Source organism: Ambystoma mexicanum, chromosome 6q, assembly GCF_040938575.1.
Source record: "Ambystoma mexicanum isolate Mex_15411 chromosome 6q, UKY_AmexF1_1, whole genome shotgun sequence".
Classification (NCBI taxonomy): domain Eukaryota; kingdom Metazoa; phylum Chordata; class Amphibia; order Caudata; family Ambystomatidae; genus Ambystoma; species Ambystoma mexicanum.
Genome location: NC_090937.1, coordinates 241,165,444 through 241,185,228, shown reverse-complemented (window position 1 = coordinate 241,185,228; position 19,785 = coordinate 241,165,444).

Here is a 19,785-nt window from a genome sequence, read left to right as displayed (position 1 = left end):
AAAGAAATTGTTGGATGTAAATATAGTTTTTGGGAATGTTTGGTGCAGTTTCGCTGAAGGTCACCAAAGTTATAGGCATCTGAGTCAGCATCACTGACTCTGTAATTACAGAGGCAGCGATGGACTCTCTGCAGTTATGGTTCAGTGGGACTCGCCATAAGAGAAAAGACCACTTTTCAGACACCATTAACTTTGCCGTCATTCGATAAAACTGCATGAAACATGCCAAAAAACGATACAATTGATTTTTTGGGCTAGTTTTGTGAAGTTCCATAATCGCGGGTGCTAAAGCTGTTCATTGTGATCTCCCATTCAAACACCCCTACTGAATATTGCACTCCCCTACAGATAAAGGTGCTATGTGGATCTACACCAAGCCCATATGAGGAGATGCCAGCTGGGGCATCAATTGGTTTGATTAAAATGTGTCCAGCTGAGGTTGAGGGTTATGCACATTTTTTCACTCACTGACAAACCTAAGAGTGTCATTTGACTATAAGAATTGTACACTCTGGTATGGCTGAAGCTATGCTTACAGCATGGTATCCACTGGCCATGCCATTGGATCCTGTTCTTATGTTAATAGTTCCTGGATCATGACTGAAGGCCATGGCCAGAAAGTACAGTTGGTAAATACACAGTGCCTAGGAAATGGCCAACGTCCTGCTCCGTGCACATGTAACCACATATTTCGGTATCATCCCAACATGACGAATCCCCTCATTGCGAGGTCGAAAACATGAGATTTATTTCATCGACATGTTACTCTTTTTCTTGAAAATATAGATGGGTTGTGGGATAAGGGTATTCATGAGGAATGAAGGTTCGAGTGGCTGCGGGGTGTCTCCCCCTGCATTTATTTATGAGGGAAAAGTGTAAAAATGCGATGTTTTGGGCATTTGCAGTGATTTTTGCGCAGTAATCATGTAGATCCCATAAACCACCACCAAAGACTGATCCAAGATACATTATTTGGATGGTTACTGAAGGGAAGTACAGTCAGTATCTGTCCTGTCCATGGCCCTGGAACTTTGCCACTGGCTGCCAGACCAGAGGCAGGGACTGACACTATGCTCACTCTGCCGGGGGCATGGTCTTTGACCATGATGCTGTCAGAGTGCCCTTAAGACATGGCCACAGGCCATACCCAATGGATGCTCTTGGCATGCCCACTCTTCCATGCGCGTTTCCTGTAGGCAAGGCCTGAGTGGATATCTAGTATGCATGTTGGGTAACCTCACTGGTCTCGGGACATCCCCCAAGGCGATGATATCCCATTACTGTGTTGCTGGGCAAATGAACAGGCTTTGGTCAGTTTGGTCTGTTGGTGTGCTCACTATGTCCAGTGCATGGCAAAAGGCCCTGCTTCAGCCTGTGTCCTCTGGCGATTCTCTCACACCATACCCCATGTGTGCACTCTTGGTATACTTACTATGCCTGAGGCATGACCAAAGACCATGCCCCGGCAGGATATTCTTATGCTGTCTTTCCTACCAGTGCTTTTAGAAACATTCTCTGAGATCATTTTTTTTTTTTTTTTTACAGCTGGATAACTTAGGCCTCCCTCCATTCCCAGGCGTGGAACTTCTGGAACCTTTAAAATAATATGCAGAACATATTCTATATCCTCTTTATTTAATGAAAGTTTGACTGATGAAGTACCGTCTGTGGTGGCCAAAGTGGGAAAGAAAAAGCATTTTTAAGACTATTTCTCTACATTTGTCCTCCTTCTACCCCCAGAGGGAACATCACAAAACTATCCAAACATATTAAAAGTTTGCTATGCTTGTTTTTTGGAGATTTGTAAGTGATTCCGTGCAGTGGACCAAAAAGAAAATGCTTTTTGCACTTCCCCGTCCTTTTGTGCTGTGCTATGAAGAAGACATCTTGGGTACAGCTAGTGGTGCCAAGGAGAGATCGGGAGCTACTTCAGGTACAGTGGAAATGGTCTTCACTGTAGTCCTTCTGATTTGAGGCTGGTTGTTGCCCTGGGCAACCATTCAATGCTATGTAAGCGGATGAACTGTCAAACGCAGTTGATGCTGCTTCTTCTGGGCTAGAAGAAAGTGGGGGAATTGAAATTGCAAATTGCAGTGACATTTTGAATATTGTGACCTGGGAGTTTGAATTCACAAAACTTACCACCTAGAGTTGTGTTGATTATGCATATGCTACGTCCTTTCGTACATCTGATCTGGGATTGTTTTGGTAATTACATTTTTTCTGACTTTCATGTTTCAAAGAAAGATTATGTACTGGACAAATTGAAGAAAATTTAAAAACATCTTGAAAATACAGATAATTATTTATTTTCATTTTTGAACTTTTTATACTAGGTTTTTAACGTTCTTTATCTTATGTTATGCTATCTCACCACAGTTTGCTCATTAGCATTGACAAACTAGCCCCTAGCCGAGCTAAAATACCTAAATCCCACAAGACAAATAACAATTGGTTCAAAGATGAACTCATCTCCCTGCGTAGGAACAATAGAGCCCTGGAACACCTTTACAAAAAGAAGCCCTCCCCTAGCAATGGTATAACCCTCGCCACAGATGTACACAAGTACAAGGCCGTCATCATCACCAGAAAAGCCAACGCATTTAATGAGCGTATTAAGAATGCAGGCTCCAACACCAAAGAACTCTTTGTTATACTGAGGGAGCTAGAGACTCCAATTCCCACCTCACCTGCCGCCCTCACGGTGTACCACCATATCAGATGTCCTAGCCCACAAAATCACCTCCATCCAAGTGAAGATCAGTACCAAGAAAGCTAATCTGTCCACTAAAGCACCCACCGTCACCACCCTCAACCCTCCCCCGAAGGCCCTCTCCACCAGCATTGCCCCTTTCAAGTTCAACAAAGTCACACAACAGGAAGGGCTTGCGACCATACTCACAGTTAAACCATATAACTGCAAAGGTGACGCCTGCCCAGCACATGTAGTTAAACTCTGTGCACCCACTTTGGCGCCTATTATCACAAACTTCGTCAATGCCTCCTTCCTAACCAATGAAGTCTCACCCAATATCAAATCAGCTTGGATCACCCCATTACTCAAAGTACCATCTCTCAGCCCATCCATTCTGACCAACTACCGGACAATCACTACAGTCCCCTTTCTTCTCAAGATGCTGCACTGCATGGCCTACACACAAGTACAGAATTTTCTAGAGCTAAATCATGTTCTTGGAAGGAGGCAATCAGGCTTACGTCCAACACATAGCACAAAAACAGCACTACTGGAACTTAAAAACCAAATGAACTTCATCTGAGACTCAGGCCACTTAGGCCTACTCCTATTACTAGACCTATCCTCCGCTTTCGATTTAGTCGACCACGGGACACTCTGCCAGCATCTAAGCCAACACTTTCACTTCTCTATCCGGATACCACTGCTTGGATACACCAAACCCATCTTTGACCTGCTGAATTCCTTGTGTGTCATCTACACCAAGTCTGCAGATGACACCCAAATATTAATTCCTATCACAGGTAACTTTTCCCAGGACACCAACACTAGCAACTCCGTTTATTGTACTATACAAAATTGGATGGCCACACACAACTTGTGCTTGAATGACGAGAATAATGAGCTCCTCATTGTCAGCTCTCCCTATCGCCAAAAAAACCTAGACCCTTCCTTCTCCTCCCTTTGCATAGATGGTACCACCATTCCTCTAGTGAAACAGGTAAAAGCCTTGCGAGTACACCTTGAAGCAGAGCTAACATGACAAAACACATAAATGCACTGTCATCAGCCACGGCCTATACCTCGGAGCTCATTTCATCAAGCAGACAGTTTCTGACTACTATCAACTGCCTCACACTCGCACGTTGCCTCATCTTATCAAAATTGGATTACTGCAATATACTCCTCAGGGACACCTCTGCCGCTAACTTAGCCAAACGACAGCTACTGCAGAACAAAGCACTACGAGCAGCACTTGGGCTTAAGTTATGTCTCTGCCATCAGACGAGAGGTACACGGGTTGCCAGTTTAAAACTCCATCTCTTGCACACAAACGCATGTATAAAATAGTACATACTTACCTTAGCGACACCCTCACCCAGAAATCCCCGGGTAGAGTCCTCAGATCAAATGCTAGTATTTCCCTGGGCAGCTCCCTGCTTTAGGATCAAAAGGGCTGGAGGCTGTAGCTTTGGGGTCACTGCTCCTACCCTCTGGAACACCCGCCCGATGGACATCAGAAATGAGTAATTGTATATTGTATTAAAAAAAACGTGTAAAAACATGGCTTTTCAATACGTTTGTTTGATGTCTGACTTTTACCTATCTCTGTATATGTAACACACGCTGTGGTAGCCCAGCAGGGTTTGGGCGTTATGTAAATGTCATAAAAAATAAATAAATAAATAAATAAATGTGTTTGTAGGCCTTTACAGAAGGCAACAAAAAAAAATTAAAACATGTCTACCAACCATAGAACAATGTATTTACATTTTCAATGACTTGTATCATATAATGATGAAAAACCTTTCAAAAAGTCTCCAATTTATAGCAAATCGTGTTAGTCGGGGGATTATAGAATAGTAAGAGAACCTCTTTGAGTGCACAGATATTGTATTAGGAAACAATAGGTTGCAGCAATGATCTCAACGCAGGCCGTACAGTCAACGTGCTGTATATCCCCAATGGCCCCTTCACAAAAAGGGCAGATTCTTTCAGATCTGGGTGTCCTCTTCTGACCCCCTTCTGCTGCCCCATAATACAAGTTAAAAAGAACAGCCCCACTGCTTGATCAAATAACTGCATTAGATATCTTTGTCGTTCCAAAGTTAGAGTGGACTTTCCAGATTTTGGTTAATGGAGGGTTAATTAAAATGAGACTAACAACTTGTGTAAGATCCATGATCAGATTTTTCAATGGATTTCTCAATGATGAGACACGTTTTGCCCCCAGCATGACCATTCTTCTCAAGCAAATGTTTTTGACTGCATCAACGATGAAACTCTATCCTGGAATATTGCAAGTTCCTTCTTTAGTAATACCAGTCAGGTGCGAAGTTCTGAAGTGTTGATGGCTTGCCATTGAGGTTTGACTTCACTGTATCATTAATGTGCAATGCTAACAATACTCATTTTAACTATCAATTATGTTATACTATGGTATGTTATGCTTTAGTATGGTATGATGAGTATGGGCTCTTATTTTGTGCTGCACGGCTGTGCCCCCACACGGGAGATCCACGCCGCGGTCTGGGGTGATCGGCAGTGCCCTTTAACCTCCCCTTTCTGCCTTTGTTGCCTTCCAGGCCCCTTAATGCTCCTAGTACACCACCAAGGTCTTTTAATGCACCTTTCTGTGTCTGGATGACTCCATGCCTTTTTAAACGCCATTTTGTACCCTTTTGCCTCCCATGCATTTATAACGTCAGACTGCGGTCCTCTTGAAACCCAACCCCAAGGAAGCTGGCAAACCCATCTTAGCCTATAGCACTGTGACAACACACCCATGGCAGATGAGGGATCTACACAACACACACAGCAGTGACAGTAGCAGACAGAGTGAGCAGAGGGCTTGGACTACAACGAAATATACATACAAATAATACAGAGCCTCCACTGCACCTGCTCCCTCAGCCACATTTGCCTTCAAATATATTATTTAATTGTAATGCATTTCCAACACTTGGAAGTCACTCGAGTAACTCGAGCTCGCGAACTGTTTCGGCCTTCGACCAATCTGTAGTTAAAAAAGAAGAAACGAGGTTTATCTGCTGCAGTGTGCATTATTTATTTAACTTCTGACCTTTCTGGAAGGCAGCCTGTGGTAATACACGCAGGTCTTGGGAGGATAGCTCAGAGGCAACGCACTCATTTTGGAATCAAGACGCAGAGAAACACAGGGTCGATCCCCGGGTCCCGAGCTTCTCTGGGTATTAAGCGCGTTATAAATAACCAATTACAATAATAGATGTGGTGTCAATGCAACCAGTAACCCCACGTTATTCTTCTGCCAGGAAACGTACCTCCCCCTGCCTATCAAACGCAGCCACACATCGGTCATTAATGACTTACAGACGGGAGGCCATGGGGGACAGTCTATGCTGGAGGATATGTATGCGTTCCATACACTGAAGATGCTTTATTAAAGAGTTGTGGCCTGAAGCGAAACTGTTGCCTTGGTAGCAAGAAAGACGCAGGGCGGCCCCCTTGGGCTGGAAACCTGCGCGCGAACGTAGACACCTTTAACAACAGCCCCTGATTGCCGAGGACATCCAGGAGCGCGATGCGCGAGAGCAAATACCTTCCTTTTGTCCTGGCCTAATCCGGCGACTGCGTCTTACACGTGCATAGCTAACGTACGACAATAACGCAGGAACCTCCTCGCCTCTCAAATTCCCTCACCTAATTAGCTTGACAAACCTTCATTAGTATGTTTAATTGTTTTTATGAGTCACGCATCCATCATTTCAGTCCCCCTGATGCGCCCAATAAAAAGGGCCATTTGTCAGAACACGTGAAAGGTCTGTGCTTCGAAGGGGGTTTGTTTGCCACCTTCCTACGGGCTGGAGCAATGTGGATGTCCCCAAATATTTGAAGGCCCATAACCGATAGCCAGGATGTTACTTCCTCCTGGAATAGGGACGGTAATCTCGGTTAGTGGGGAGTTTAGGCTGGCATTCTTTCAAATGTCCTCATTGATCACCAAAATGCAGCTCACACACACATCTCGCCACTGTTATGGCCTAATATGTATCTGCGATGAACGACGGATACAGCCTTTCCAAAAAGAGATCATTTCGCCTGCCTCCTTGCCATTCCAAGAGGCCCCCAGTGCTTGCTCCTCCGTACTCTGAACACCACAACACAAATGGACACAGTGTAAAGACAGAACAAGCATGTGCAAGGAGAAGCGCAGAATGTCGCCGAACATGTGCATGCATGCGTCCACCACAAGGCTTGCCCAAGGGCAGTGCGGTTTGCATCTAGTGCCACTCCCAGGAGAGAGAGAGTGGCGAGGCGCGGTTACTCTCTTTTTAGGCCTATCAGTGATGAGGGCGGGCTGAAATAAAATCCGCAGAGTCCTCTCACCTAGGCATAGGTTGTGGTGTTGCGGCAAAGGGAGTATTCTGTATTGAACGATATTACAAATGTCGATGACAACTACTGTAGATAAAATGTTACTTGCAAATTGCTTGCTAGTTTGAATTGTTAAATGTTAAATGTTAAATGTTAAAGGTATTTGTACCGCGCACCGTCACCAACGGATTTGGTCCCCAGGCGCTCTGGCGGATCTGTAAACAATAAGTGGGGGGTGGGTTAATAAGGTGAAGAGGGAGTAGGATAGTGAGAGGAGTGGTGTTCTGTTGGCAGCTTCAACTCGGTATACACCGGCTGCTGAGCTTTGGTGCGGGTATTGGATCGGTGTCAGTCCACGTGTGCTGTTGGTCTGGCATGTGTTGTTGCAGTGTTGTGAAGTGCGTGCGGCTTGTGGTGCGAGAGATGGTTGTGTGAGTTTTTGAGTGAGATAAGTATGCAGAGTTTGAGGTTATATTGGTTAGTGGGTTACCTGACCTTTAGCATGCTAACATTCACAGTATTGTCTAAGTGTGGCACTTGTTGGCCTTCACAATCCTATCTAGATGCGGCGCAGGCCACTGTTCAGAATTCTATCTAGGTGTGGGCATGCCAACATTCACAATCCTATCTAGATGCGGCGCAGGCCACTGTTCAGAATTCTATCTAGGTGTGGACATGCTAATGTTCACAGTTCTACCTAAGTGTGGACATGCTAATATTCACAATTCTATCTAAGTGTGGACATGCTAATGTTCACAATTCTATCTAGATGCGACACAGGCTAATGTTCACAATTCTATCTAGGTGTGGACATGCTAATATTCACAATTCTAGCTAAGTGTGGACATGCTAATATTCACAATTCTAAGTGTGGACATGCTAATATTCACCGTTCTACCTAAGTTGGACATGCTAATATTCACAATTCTATCTAAGTGTGGACATGCTAATATTCACCGTTCTACCTAAGTGTGGACATGCTAATATTCACAATTCTATCTAAGTGTGGACATGCTAATATTCACCGTTCTACCTAAGTGTGGACATGCTAATATTCACAATTCTATCTAAGTGTGGACATGCTAATATTCACAATTCTAAGTGTGGACATGCTAATATTCACTGTTCTACCTAAGTGTGGACATGCTAATATTCACTGTTCTACCTAAGTGTGGACATGCTAATGTTCACAGTTCTACCTGGTATTGTTGAAAAATGAATCCAAGTGCCTTTGGTGTCAGACATTCCCTATCATTGAGGCATTATCAACCCAATGCCCATGTCCTCCCCTTCCTCTTCTAGATCCTCGCACCTCGTTGTCTGCCTCATAGGCCCGTTTGACACCAAGCCCTCGGCTAAAATCCCACCCATATTAAGCTCCATGTTGCAGTGGATTATGTGCAGCTAGGGTGCAGAAGGAGGAGACTGGCACGCAGGTGGCATGCTTGCTGGCATACACTTTTATTTAGTAAAATGAAGAGGAATCCTATCCCTCCCTAAGTCTAACAGGGGTTTCCCTGCCTCAACGTGTGTCACAATACCTACTTCTATCCCTCGCACTTGTAACTAATATATAGAGGTAAAGGATCTTCTTGGTCGACAGGAATGACTCCCTTCCTCTGGACAATGTTCTATGGTTCCAATTGCAGGTGGGAACTTCGCCTGCGAGAAGGTCTCCCTTCTCGTTCCTTTCCAGGATGCAAAAAAAAGTTACAGCTTATGGTGTTGTTCTCAGTTTAAATCAAAAATGTAAAAGTACCAACTCAACCAGCATTCCTTATTACCCATAGTTAACTCCACTATTGGGTCACTGGAGGTCACTGGAGCATGCCTCCCTTCTACAGGTATCTTGGCCTTGATGCTTTCACAGTGCACAGGGAATGACTCCCTTCCTGGACCTTTCTTGTCTTTGCTTCACGGTCACATGGCCAATGGGTATGGCTTCCTTCCCCTGACATCTCTGGGCTTCGCGGTACACAACACGGGGGCGTATGGCTTCCTTCCCCTGGTATCTTTCAGGATGTTTGGGACAGTTCACAAAGGCCAGGGAATTGACTCTCTTTCCCAGGCCCTTCTCTGGCTCTTTATCAAAGTTCACAGAGGCTGGGGGATTGACTCCCTTGCCCAGGCCCTTCTCAAGCTCTGAGACAGTTTGCAATGTCATGGGGAAAGACTCCCGTCTCCTGGCCTTTCTCTGGCTTTACAATTCAGCTCAAAATGCCAGGGTGAATAACTCTCCCTTTGACCTATCTCAAACACTCTACTTGCTGTGAGCCTCTCCAGTGGCACGGTCAGGCAGACCGGTCACACTTTCCTGCCTGGTACTGCCCTTTGGTTTCACAAGTCAGTTCAACACACCAGGTGAAATGCTTCCCCTAGTTTCTCTCTATTGTTTGCACTGCTTACCAACAACACACAGTTCTATGGGTGAGGGTCTCAGACCTGGCTGTTTCTCTTCTCCTGCTCTGACCGATCTGGTTCACTCACCTGCCAGGTACTACGAGGAAGAAGATGGATTCAGGATTTCTTCTCCTGGTGGTGCGGGTCCCAGACCAAAGCTTTATCACTTGTATTATGTTCAGGGGTGTCCTCTTTACCCCTATTGCACTGGTCAAATGTTCTCTTTACCCCTCTGTAGAGAACATAAAGTCTCTCGTGGCGGTCGCGCATGCTCTCGTGTTTACGTTTCGAATGAGAGCCGCGCGACCGCAGCGAGGATGGCAGTTAGAGCGTGAGGTGAAGCGGCTCAGAGTGAGGAGGGCGACGGACAAGCTCCGTGTAAATAAACTCACTTACCTGTTCATCTGTGTGGCCTCCATTCTTCAAGTGGTGACGAGGATGGGATAGGTAGAAGAAGCTGTTTGACACGTACCCGATTGCAATTGGAGGGGATAAGTTTGCAGCAGCCAGAAAAGAGGCGATCCTGCTGCATAATCTAGGAACTGAAGGCAGAAGTGTTTATGATGGATTACCAGATCCTCCACAACAAGGCCAGGGAGAGGTGGACCAGTATTCCATGGCAGAAAAGAAGTTGGAAGTTCATTTCGAAGCCAAGAAAAACATAACATTTGAGAGACACAAGTTCTTTCAAAGAGTACAAGATCCGCAAGAGCCAGTGGAGAACTTCATTGCAGCATTGAGGTCTCTTAGTCATACATGTGAATTTGGGCTGCTCACTGACTCTCTTATAAGGGACCAATTAGTTTGTTGCACAAACAATATAAAGATACAAGAGAGGTTACTATCTAGAGATGCATCGCTGGAGTCGGCCATAGACATGGCAAGGAGTATGGAACAGACCCATAATTATATGACCACTATGAAGGGAGACAAGTCGGAAGGAGAAGTGGCTGCGGTGAAGGGATTTCGCAAGGCTGGCTTCAATAAAGAAATCAAGTGCTATAAGTGCGGTAGTAACCGTCATATTTCCACAAGCATGTTTTGCCCAGCCAGAAATAGCTCGTGCTTAAAATGCAAAAAGAAAGGGCATTTCGCAAGAGTTTGTCGGGAATCTGGGATGGTGCAGAGCATTGAAGCAGGTGGAGGAATGTTGGAACAAAGTGAAGAGTTAGAAATGGGAAGGAGCAACCAAACAAAGCATGTATTGGAAGTAACAGAAGTTTCAAGCAAGGGAGGTGCACCCACAGATGTATTCATGGTCGATGGAAGGATGGTGACAATGAAGGTGGACAGTTGCTCACCATGGACATTGATGTCCAAGGCAACATTCCTGAGTTGCATGCAAGGAGACGTGACAAAATTGAAGAAGCACAATATAGAGCCATATGCATATGGAAATGTTAAGATTGGAATTATAGGGATGTTCCAGGCTTCTATCAAGTACAAAGGGAGGAGCTGTGAAGCAGAGATATACGTTACCCAAGAAGGTTCTTCACTTCTGGGATGGGAAGAACAGTGATAATTGGGAATTAGAATTCAGGCGAATGCGGAGAGACCAGTTGATGTAGCTGAACTGAAGGATAAATGGGAAAAGGAGTATCCCATGGTGTTTCAGGAAGAACTAGGAGTATTGAAGGGTTTTGAACATGAAATTCAATTAAAGGCAGGGGCCAGTCCGAAAGTGCACAGGGTGAGACCAGTACCTCATGGATTGAATGAGAAACTCAAGGATGAAGTGGAGTCGTTACTCCAAAGGGGAATAATAGAGAAGAGTGAAAGCTCGGAATGGCTATCGCCGGTTGTAGTAGCAGCTAAGGCCAATGGAGACATTAGGTTATGTGTGGATCTGAGGGATCTGAACAGAAACATATTAGTGGATAGGCATCCACTACCATTAATAGGTGACCAGCTATCAGTACTGAACAATGCCAAAGTATTTTCGGTTATTGACCTCTCACAAGCATATCATCAGATTCCGTTGAAGGAGGATTGTCAACACCTAACAGCATTTATCACGGTGTTTGGTTCATTTAAATACTGCAGGATGCCATTTGGGCTTGCGTCCGCGGCAGCCGTATTCCAAAGAGTCATGGAGACGGTGTTGAGTGGAGTAAAGTTCATTATTGTGTTCCAGGACGATGTGTTGATATATGCTGGTTCTACTGAAGAACATGATGAAGTGTTGAGACAAGTGTTAAGCAGATTGAGTGAGGCAGGGTTGACGGTGAAGAGGAGCAAGTGTAAGATTGCGGTACATAGTGTGGAATATCTGGGACATGAGATAGATGAGCAAGGGGTGAGGCCTAAAAAGAACTTGGTAGAAGCAGTGAGATGCGCACCTGTACCGAAAGATAAAGAGCAGGTGAAATCATTTCTTGGTTTGGCCGAATATTATCATAGGTTTGTAAAGGATTTTGCCAAAGTATCAGTGCCCCTCAGAATGTTACTCAAAAAAGGAGTGAGGTTTGAATGGTCGGCGGAGTGTGACGTGGCCTTTGAGTGCATTAAGCAAGCAGTGGGTGAAGCACCATCCATAGGTAGGTTCGACCCTAAGGACAAAACGGTTTTGGTAGTAGATGCGAGCATGTTGGGAGTGGGTGCGACGTTAATGCAGTACAACAAGGATAATACTGAGAGAGTAATAGCATTTGCGTCTAGGACGCTGAGAGGGGCAGAGAGCAAATATTCAGTCATTGAAAGAGAAACGTTGGCCATGTTTTGGGCAGTAAATCATTTTAAGTTTTTCTTGTGGGGAAGAGGATTTGTGGTCAGATCGGACCACAAACCCATGGTTCAGATGTTTGAGAGTGCCAGGTGGGCCATGGGTTCTCCAAGAATAAGCAGGTGGGGTCTAGGACTCCAAAATTTTAACTTTGAAGTGAGCTAATTACCAGGGAAGCGGAATGTTGTGGCAGATTGCCTTTCCAGACTGCCTCTTAAGGGTGAACATATGAGGGATAGAGAGACAGAGGAGGAGTTAGTGGTAGCAGAGGTAAAAAGTGCGGTCAGTAAGGAGGAATGGGCGAAAGAAGAGAATTCTGATAATGATCTCAAGTTAGTCAAAAGTTGGACAGTGATGGGGTGGCCAGAAAGAAAAAATCTAGATAGTAAGTTCAATACTTGGTGGGAAGTAAAAAATGAGTTAAACCTATGTGAGGATAGGTTAAGGAGGGGGAGATGCATTGTTCCTCCTCATTCCCTTAGGTCGGTGCTAGTTGAGCTGGCTCATGAGGGGCATCCTGGAGAAGCGGCTATGAAAAGGAAATTGAGGCAGAATTTTTGGTGGCCGGGAATTGACAGGTGTGCAGAAAGGTGTGTAAAGGATTGTATAATTTGCCAAACAAGTGACAAATGCAGGGTGGTGAGAGAGGCTCCGATGATACCAAATGTGGTACCGGACCAGCCGTGGAGCAAGTTAGCAGTGGACATAATGGGTCCGGTGGCGGGTCTGGGAGATGGGTTAAAGTTTGTGTTTGTCGTAGTAGATTTTCATTCCAAATGGTTTGAGTGGGAAGCTGTAAAGGAGGTCACGGCAAGGGAGTTGATTGGATTCTTAGAAAAGGTATTTCTTAAGGAGGGGGTGCCGGTTGAAATTGTGTCGGATAATGGGGTACAATTTGTGTCGGGAGCAATGAAGAAGTTTCTTACAGGATACAGTATAAAACACACAAGGACTGCTCTGTATAATCCTAAAGCCAAAGGACTTGTTGAAAGAGTTAACAGGTACATAAAGGGGGGCCTGCAGTTGGCCATGAAGTCGAGGCAACCATGGAGGGAAGTATTGAGGATGATGACATGGAATTATGTCACTATGCCACATTCTGTGACGGGAGTATCTCCATTTGTTTCGATGAAGGGAAGGGAGCCTGGGACAAGGCTTTGTCCAGGATGGCTAGGAATGGCCAAAGTGGTTAATGTTGACCGGAATCAGATTATGAAACTTATTGCATTGAGTCAGGAAAGAAATAAGGAACTGTTTGATGACAGGATGAGGGTGAAAGAACGTGAATGGAAGGTTGGGGAAAAAGTGTATGTCAAAAACCCTAGACTTGTGAACAAGTGTTTGGAAAGTAGATTTCTGGGTCCTAAGAAGATATGTGCAGTAAAAGGTAATGTGGTAATTCTGGAAGGTGGCGAAGTATGGTCGAAAGGAAGGTTGGCGAAGGTGGGTGATGAGGAAAGGAGTGAAGGTGAAAAGCAGGTGAGGAAGGGGGAGGAGGATAATACGAGATTGAATGAGAAGGTGAAAGGAAGGGTGCTGGATGAGAACATGGGAAAGACAGGTGGAAAGGTCAGAGAAGATGACATTCAGAGGTCAAAGGTCGAAGAAGATTCTTCACATAGGGCTAGGTCTAAGCCGGTGTGGATGAGGGATTACGAGACTTGACACTGAAGTGCTCACGTCATGTTTAAGGAATACATGACGTAGATGGACACTGCGGGTACTCAGGTCATGCGCAAGCTATGTGCTACTGTTAATTTTTATTGTATTCGGGTTCAGACAAACTTGTTGATTAATTTTAATTGTTGCTAAGTTTTACATTACAGTTATAAGCATTATTAAAAAATATATTTGCCCTGTTTGAGGGGGAAGATGTGTAGAGAACATAAAGTCTCTCGCGGCGGTCGCGCGTGCTCTCGTGTTTACGTTTCGAATGAGAGCCGCGCGACCGCAGCGAGGATGGCGGTTAGAGCGTGAGGTGAAGCGGCTCAGAGTGAGGAGGGCGACGGACAAGCTCCGTGTAAATAAACTCACTTACCTGTTCATCTGTGTGGCCTCCCTTCTTCACCCTCCTATGGCTACACCAGCCACCTTGGCAACCCAGGTACCTGTAAGGGTTGTACCTGTGTCTGTCAGTTCTTCTTGGGCTCTAAACAACACTCCTCCGGGTTTCGCTTGGTCTCCTGTGTCTCACCGGGTGATGTAGCAGCTTGGCAGTGTATCTTGCTGTACAGGGAACCATCTTCCAGCCTTCTATTGCTCTTTCATGCCTCTGCGAGTGCTGCGGCAACTCCGCAGATGTCCTGCAGTGTAGGCTGTGCGTCGTCTCCAATGTGCGTGGTGAGCATGCTTCTTTTACCGCAGACTGATTGGGAACGCTTCCGAATCCCGGGCAGCATCCTGTGAAGAGTCTGGCTTTCTTCTTCCTTCTTGAACGACTTTAAATCTCGCGGTTCCTCCAGGGAGGGTTCCGCTCCCTATTCTGGAGTCCTTCTATTTCTACTGTGGTTTCTCCAATGAGCATTCTCGAACGACTAGAAGGCTCATTGCTCTTGTTGGACGTGCTCTTCATGGCTCTGCACCTCCTGCGCATCCCCGTACTAATCTCAGTAATCTCCCTGAGTTCTATTAGGTTCTTTTTTTCGTCTCAGTACTTTACCTCTTTTGAATATGACGGATGCATAGGATAACAAGGTAGGGGTATATTAGGGGAGGCGTTTTGCGGTGTGGAATACTGCATTCTCCCAAGATAGACATCCCTAGTTCCAAAGGGGGATCCCTCCGCATGAGATCCACCCACTGAGTACCACCCGAGGGGGGCTATCGGGTAGCTGCCTGGGCCTCATGGAAACGGGCTGCCCCTAGCGGAGAAGGAACGCCATCCAAATATATGTCACAGTGCACAAATGCTGGGCAAATACTACCATGACAATGAAATACTTCAATTTCGTGTATAATGATTTGGGTTGAAAGGGAGCCGGTATAAGTAAGACACTCATGTGATTCTGTAGCCTCTACATGACTACTGTGCCGCTGAAAATGCTGACAACAAAATGCCTTATACAAAAACAGCGAGGCACAGTAATCACATAGATCACTTTTGCCCACATCCCCATAGCCACTTCTCATTTTCCTGCGTGCCGCCGACTGCCCTCTATCCCTGCAGCATCAGTCACTTCCGCTAACATGGATCGGAACTGGTGCCGCAGGGTCCTTTTTTTAAAAAAAAACATTATGGTCACCCCCTCTCCATGTAATGGAAGCGGGGGACACACCCGCAACCCCTGACTCCAATACACCAAACAAGGAGGGCGGGGGACCCCCCTGCAGCCCCTGCTCCTTTTTTTCAGTGTAATGGGATTTGTTTATTTTTTTTCATAGAATGGGCATTTTGGGCTGATCCCATTCTGTATCTCTGAACAGTGTTTATTGTCTTATCATTGTAGCCGTTTTATAGTGGGGATAATGGAAAGCCGTTGAGTGTGCTCTGTGGCGACTCTCCAGTAATGGGAGCTCTGGTGCCACCCCTCCAGTTTTAAAGTCTCTCCGGGTGCAGAATGAGGGACTTTCAAAATTGCATCAAGGAGAGAATGCCTCTCCATTTTTCCATAACGCAAATGCAATCTTCCCATTTGCAAAGAATCTTAAACTATATTGATTATTTTGTAAGCATACAAACTGGCTTTCCCCCTGCCATGCACAGAATAGTTGGGGACATAAACTGCGCAGTCCCCGGCTCCTGCACACCCTTAAGGAGAGCTGCCATGGCCTCACAGCCTAGATCATGCCCAAAGGGCACTGTATGATCCAGCTTGTTGAGCAAAACGAAGACATCTTCAGCCCCCCTCTTCCTACCTGTCTCTACTGCGAGCAGGGTCCGAATGTTGACTCACCCACTGCCGGCATGGACAGGAAGGGGAGAGTGTGGCTTCTGACCCCTAACCTGCTCCAGCTGTTGCTCTCATTTGAGGACCTGGAGGATTCCCCTGCTGTAGAAAGATCATCACTGCACTGCCTGAGACAAGGCAACTCTTTAAAAAAATGTGAATGCATGTCTGTGGGAATGTCTCTGTGTCTGAGAGAGTTTGCTTGAAAAAAGGTGCTCACATGTGTTAATGAGTGAGAGTGTGTTTGCCTGCATATGTGTGTGAGGGATTTGGAATCAAGGCCTGAGTGATTTTTTATCTGGTCTAACTGTGTGTGAGGGTTCCACGGTGAGTGGCAGGCATTCCTGACACAACATGTGTTGGGCAGCTCAGGAGGGCCAGCTGCACACCATGGACATTATTTTTACTGGACAATACAGGAACTATTAGGCACAGCCAACAAACATGTTCTTACGGTGCCACAAGCTGGCATCACAGGGCACAGCCTTCATCATGAGTGTTCTTAAAGTAGTGCTCACATGCATTAAACAGGAGTTCTTAGAGTGGCAAATACAGACGTTAGACATGGCCTATACTAGTGTTCTTACAGTGGCAAACAGTGACATTGCAGGGTACAGAATATCTAAGTGTGGCAATACTGGCATTATTAAGCACAGTTAAAACAAGTGTGTTCTTAGAGTGGCAGTCCTACCATGTATTGGCATGGTCAGCAATAAATGGTCTTTCTTTAGTGGTAACACTGGCATTACTGGGTACAGCTAACACCAGTGTGTTCTTACGCTGTCAATACTTGCATATATTGGCACAGCCAGCATTAATATGTCTTCTTGCAGTAACAAAATACTGGCATATGTTGTGGGCACAGGCAGCATAACTATTTTTACAATGAATTGTTGCCAAATATTAGGAAAAAGCATCATGGAAATGCAGTGGAATAGACTCCTTTGTATTTTTGGTGACCTGGCATCTATTGGATCTTTTCACGTGTTTCCTTACAAAAGTGAACATTATGGGGCTCATTCATGGAATTTGTGCGCCGAAAAACAGGGATTTGTGCGCCATTCTGCTCGCAAATCCCTGTTTAACAAATGGGGATTTGCAGGCAGAATGGAGCACAAATCCCCATTTTTTGGCGCACAAATTCCATGAATCAGCCCCATAATGTATGCGTTTTACTCCAATTTGTATATAAAAACTGCTCAGTACAATGCACAATTTTAACTCATTTTTAAAAGAGTGTCTCAGGGGAAAAATCCCAGGACATGGGATGGTGGGTTGGTTTGCCTCTCTACGCTCTTAAATCATGCATGCTGTAGCCAGGAGTGGAATGCAACACGTCGGGTCCCGCTGCCCAAGGAAATAAAGGAAAACAAAAGAAGAGTAGGCTAGAAATTGGCTCTTCACAGGTTTCCTAATAGGATTAAACAGAAACAGAGATTAACACCAGGGGTCCTGCTTACCTTGTTCCAAAGAGGCCTTGTCACCCTTAAACGCAAGTGCAGGGTGGCCGAGAGGAAATGGTGTGCTTCATGTACATCCTCTGACAAACTGGCCTTCCGCCTGCTCCAAAGGCAATACCGGCTCTCTGTCCTCACCAAGAAGAGAGCTCATATCCAAGCCCGCGTCTCTGCGGCATCTAACAACTCGCCTGAACTCTTTAAAATCTGCAAGGAACTTGCCAATCCTGCCGCAGTCTCTACCTACCCTGTCCCTTCCCAGGCACTCTCTTCCTCTCCCCTCCCTCTACTTCCTGCTCTTCCTCTGGCCCTTCTGCAGCCACCTCTCCTCCCTCCTTCTCTGCCTTTCCCCTGTTCTCCACAGATGAGGTTTCTAGACAAATCCGATCTATGAAAGTCTCTTCAAAACAAATTCACCCCTGTTCCTCCAAAACAATCAAGGACCACATCGACTCCCTGGCTCCTGTCCTGGCCGATTTCTGCAACCACTCCTTCGCCACTGGAGTCTTCTCAACCCCCCTGAAGCACTACCTTGTGCACCCTCTTCTTAAGAAACCTTCTGTCGACCCTTCCTGCCCGGCTAACTATTGCCCAATCTCCATCACTCCCTTCCTGGGCAAACTCCTAGAAAGCGGCCATCTCCCAGCTTCATCACAAACCTCAATCTGTTAGTTGTCTTCATGACTATCAGTCCGGCTTCAGATCTGCCAGAAGCACGGAAACTGCTCTCCTGAACATCCATGAAGACCTGCTCTCCAACCTTGATTTTAACACCACCTGTGTCCTCATCTTACTTGATCTCTCCTCTGGCGTTGACACAGTCAACCATGCCATCCTGCTCAAATGTCTCTGTGATAACCTAGGTATCACTGTTCAGGTCCTGGTTTGGCTGACTTCTTTCCTCTCTGATTGACCCTCCCAGGTCCAACTTGGGTCCTTCCTCTCCGCTACCTTTATCTCCACATGTGGTGTGCCCAGGGGTCTAACCTCTCTCCCTGGCTGTTCAACCAATACCTGGCACTTCATTGCCGCTCTCTGCCCCAATTTTCAGTGCTATGCGGACGTCACTCAGCTCATTTTCGGGCTGCCTTCAGCCACCTCTTCTCCGTCCCTCATCATTGACTGTCTGTCACATCCAGGAGTGGTGTGCCATCAATGACCTCTGCCTTAATGCTAGTAAGATTGAGATTCTCCTGATCGGCACACCTGCTCCCTCCTTTCCTGTCGCTCTCTGGCTGGCCTCTCTTGGCCCTCTTCCTGCTCCCACCTCCGAGGCTAAAAACATTGGGGTCATCTTCGACTCCACACTCTCCTTCTATCCTCACATCTCTGACGTCTCTAAGAAGTCACACTACCAGGGTGACTTCTTAGAGACGTCACCTCCTCAGAGGTATTCTTCCTTTCCTCTCCTTCCCCCAGAAGCTCACTGTCACCAGAGCTCTGGTTCTCTCTAGGTTGGACTATTGCAACAGCCTCTTTCTAAATCTGCTTGCCTCTACCCTCCGCTCTCTGCAACTTATCCAGAACAGGACTCCGAGACTTGTCCTTGGACTCAAGCCCAAGGATCGTATCTCTCCAGGACTGAAATCTCTGCACTGGCTCCCAGTGGCTGCGAGGATTAAGCTCAAATCTTTGCTGATATTTGTATTCAGTGCAATTAAACCTTGTTATCCTTGCAGCATTGTCTCTTGGCCTGTCCCCCTAGTGGGTTGTCTTTATAATGGAGTATGCATAAAAAGGGACTTGCCTTCATTACTGGTAACTGATTTGTACGCAATATTAGATGAAAGTTACAGGCTTCAGGGTCAGGGCAGAGTAGTACCCAGCGTTTGGGTTTCATGAAACGATGGACCACCTGTTCCACGCTCTCAATGCCCTTTAGTGTAGAGATATCATAATTACACTGCCAGTCCCATTTTGCCAACTGCCGTTCAAACACCCCCTTTAGTGTGGAAAAAACAGTACATATGTCACAATCGGGCAATCAGCCAATAGCATGACACAGTACTCTGAAGAGTTTGACATGGGGGGACGTAGTGTTCCCAGTGTGATCCAAGTCATAACTCACACCCATATTGGACAGGAGTTGGCATTTGGGCGCCGTCTTTGACTTTAACATCAAAATACCTCTACGGGCTAAAAGTTGTGCCCTCAATGATATAAGTCCCAGCTCTAGCCGCACATACTCAATCGAGGCAGATCTAGATAACCTCAGGACGGCTCTACAAAAACATGCTTCCACTCTATCCAGCCACTTTAGCTCTCTCA